A 4,205-nucleotide genomic window follows, 5' to 3' on the forward strand; every position below is an offset into this window, starting at 1 on the left:
ATAAAATTCAAAGTAAAATTGAACATGTAGCATATCGATTTGGAATATCGGAATACGGATTTTAATGGTAGTTTTATACATGTACATTAGGAGGTGCACTTGTCATGTATATAATCCAGTTTTTAGCATTTCTTAATCCATATACAAATATAGTGCAAACTTTTAACAATTTGAACTTCTTGAAAGGTTTAAAAAAAAAATGCCAACATATGCTTGTCACGAGGATTGTTTCATATGAAAATTTAATCATTAACTAATTTTATACTGTTTTATACAGATTTTAAGAACTAGACGCACGAGATATTCAACGACACTACATACACACATATTCTTCACTTTTAGACAACATAGAGAACTAGAATCAGCATATTCCGTATAATATTATTTCTTGTGATATGTTAGCTATATTAGGTATACTACATGCATTCTAATTCAGTATAAACGTATTTTTAATTTCGAACACAAAAAGCGTGTTCCCGAACCATTGGGAGCATTGTTAACACAATTTTTTAAATATTTTTAATGATCCGACAAAAAACTGTTTCCAACAAAAGTTGATCACTTTTCCACAAATATCAATATAAAAAATTTAAAGAAAAATTTTTTTTCATAAAAAATGAAGGCCATCTCAATCTTTTAAATGTTAACATGTATTTTTTAATGTATTTTTAAACCTTGAAATAATGTTAGAATAGTTTTAGTCACAAAAAGCGGGTTCCTGGCCCACTGTGCGCTGCTGCGTGCGCTTTAATACGAGAAATATTACGTCATATCAGGGATGAGAGTAAGATAATAAAGCAGTCGTTGCACATTTTTCTCTGTCTGGTATCCCAGTACTTTTCGCGTTCTTCCTCGTGCTTGACGAGGTACATCTATGTATAATAAATGCCTACGATAAATTTAATTTACAGGGTGTTCCAAGAATGTAGTATGCACTTCCTTGATAGGACTGATTCCTTAGGCCATTATGAGTACCTTTTTCCTTTGCGAAAATGTTCTCCACGGCTTTGTTTAGTAGGTATTAACGAAAAACACGGCCCAATCAGAGCGCGGCTACAGCAGACGGACTCCGGCTCGGCCAATGTCAACGCCACGTTCGGCGGGACCTATCACCAAGTCCGGATCAGTTCGCTATAGCTGCGCTCTGATTGGTCCGCGTTTTTCGTAGATAAAGCCTTAACAAAGCGATTGAGAACATTTTCGCAAAGAAAAAAAGTTACTTCAGATGGTCTCACATTGGTCTGACATTTTTGAGACACCCTGTATGTATGTATGCGAAACATTACCGAATAATCAGTTATTAATTCGATAATAAGCATATTTATTATTATTTCCTGTTGAACATCATGCATCAATTATTTGACCGTGTATTTATTGGTTTTAATGCAACAAATAAGTTATTGTTATCAATTTAAATTATATGATGAAATATATTATATAAACTGCGGATCTTTATGCATTTATAGCAAAATTGAATAGATGAAATTCAAAAAATTGTTGGAAAATTTCAAAAATTCACTATGTCAATATATGATTTATCCTCTATTAAAATCATTAAGAGAAGAAATAACGTTCGATTTAATTTCCATTTCTTGCAATCGATTTTTACTTTGCATAAAGATCCGCAGTCTTGTGATCAAATTGTTGACGCTGATTTTTGATCATATTATCAATATTAAATATAAAAAAGTAACAATATCTCTATTATTTTTATACACATGACGTATTCGTGCTTGCGTTCATGTTCACGGCTTGAAAAATGATCCGTATACCGATTACGTTAGAGCACGCTGAAAAAATTACGGTAATATTATGTAAAGTTGGCCGGAAATTTGAGAATCCATCTAGTTGTTATAAAATGCGCATCGGACGTAAAAGCGGATGGTGCGAAATTAGGTTGCTACCCTTGTCTTCCACCCCCCTGATATTATCATAGTCAAAAACATGATCTCCGCCTTACGGTTACGACCACGCTTTTATTATTCGTGAAATTATTCCTGAAGTGTTGTCGTAGTCCAGAAGAATTTAATATCCGTAATGTGTTGAATTTAACAATGTTATCTGATAAACCTTAATTAACGCGATTGTTACAATCATCCCTTTAGACGACTATACTCACTATAACGTGTTACCTCAGTGTAAAACAAAGAAGAGAACCCGTAGATCCTTTAAATATTATACTCAAGGACCGAAAATAACAGTTATTCTAAGATATTCTACGATAAAACTCATTGATAAAAAGTTGATTGTTATTGAAATTTAACCCCCTGCACTCGGAGCTATTTTAACTCGAAAAGGAAACATTTCTTCCGACCCAGAGAATAATTCCATTCTATATTAAGTTTTTTCTTTGTACGAATATGAAATTGATGTAATACCTCATGCAGTGCTTAAACATTTAATAATTGATTAGATACCAACATATCTATTAATGTAAACAATATTTTGAATAATGGTACAGCAATTTTTAGTGGTGACTCTGAGTCGTCACCAGTCGAGTGCTAAGGGTTAAGATAAACAACTCAAAATATAGAGAAAAAAGTCGAAGAACAAAATAATTAAAAAATATCGATTTTTAAACTTTTTGGTTACGAATAACACATTATTAGTAGACTGCGGGTGTTTATGCAGTTTTCAATTTTTCTGGCAAATTTTAAGACAGTGGAATCATGTGTAGATCATGTCTTTGTAGATCTGAAATAAATAAAAAATTATAGCATTTTCTGAACATTTCTTGAAGCCATAAATGCATAAAGATCCGCAGTCTAATTACGAGCGTTTGATATAACTTTTTCTCGTTGATAATTGTTATGAGTAGATAGCGAATCTTTTGCAAAATAAGAATTTTGTACCTGAATTGCAACAAACTGGAATGGAGTGAAGGTCTATTCTCTTTCTCAATATGCTTAATAGACTGAAAATAATGTAACAGTATATTTTTAAACTTTGCTGATGGATTTAATTTTTTAAATTACACCTATTCATTTTTGTCATTAATGCATAAAATATGCTGTGTCCAGTTGTGGATGAAACGAATTTCTCTCGACGAGAACTCTCGACGATGAAACGAGTTTCAGATTTTTATCAACTTCTTCGGATTTTTATAAAATAATTCATTATAATACGATAAAGATTCACAGTTAAATAATTACGCAAGTTAGAGATACGGTTTGTATGTTTCGTCCAAAAATACATGAAATTCTTTTTAATACGAAACGGCCGGCGGTAAATATTTTGCTGCATTTTTATCACGCCATAATCAATAAACAGACGAAAAAGAATAGAAGAATACAGTCTCTCCTTCCGAGAAGCCGACGAATATGACGCGGGACCGTCGGACCTCCCGTCAAGAATTCCCTATCTCCGATTATAAAACAAAGGAGAGGAAAAGGAGAAAACAAGAATCGCGCCATGCAGAATCGCGATGTAAAAAAGGAACAACGTGGGCAATCGTTGTCGCGTCACATCTCCTGGCGCGTGTGTTCGGGAACCTGTCCTAACCCAAAAAAAGGTGTCAAATTGAAATAATTGTGTGCGCATAGCGCCGTGAATACAATGAATCCATCGGTCACGTGAAAACCACCTCACTGCCTCATGGATTAAAAATTACGCTATACAATAATATTGTACATTAAACGACCGACCACCTTCGGCTTGGATCGCTGCTAATTTCTTCTCCCGACGAGTACTTGCATGCGTAATTGTTTTCTCGTTATCGAGATCGTCCATAGACCAGCTCGGTTACTACGGTTACTACTCCCTCGAGAGTTTCTCTCGAGTAGTACGGAAAGAAGGAAACAAAAGAAGAAAGGAGGAAAAGAAAAAAGAAATGTGAAGAGCTGCTGGCTTGTCAGTTCCGGACGATTCATAAAAACGAACGGTGACAGGAGGTGACAATTATTCGAATGAGGGGGTAACACGGCTGCCTTCTATCTTTCTTTTTCGTTGTACACCGTCCTTCGTCGTCTGTTCGTCTCTGTTTGGTACAGCTGAGTGGCCGAGCGAGTTGCTGTTGGCTCCTCTCATTCTAATTAACGAGCGACCTGTGTGCGTCCAACGGACGAAGCGAGACGACTAGGGTGAACACCGGCAGCAGGACAAAGAAGGGAAGAAGAATAGAGACGGGGGAAACACGAGCGAAAGAGATACGGAACAGGCCGGCCAACCACGTGACCACCGGGCGGGGGTGGCAAGCGACATTTCGC

The sequence above is a fragment of the Lasioglossum baleicum genome, chromosome 3 (genome assembly GCF_051020765.1).
Source record: "Lasioglossum baleicum chromosome 3, iyLasBale1, whole genome shotgun sequence".
Lineage (NCBI taxonomy): Eukaryota > Metazoa > Arthropoda > Insecta > Hymenoptera > Halictidae > Lasioglossum > Lasioglossum baleicum.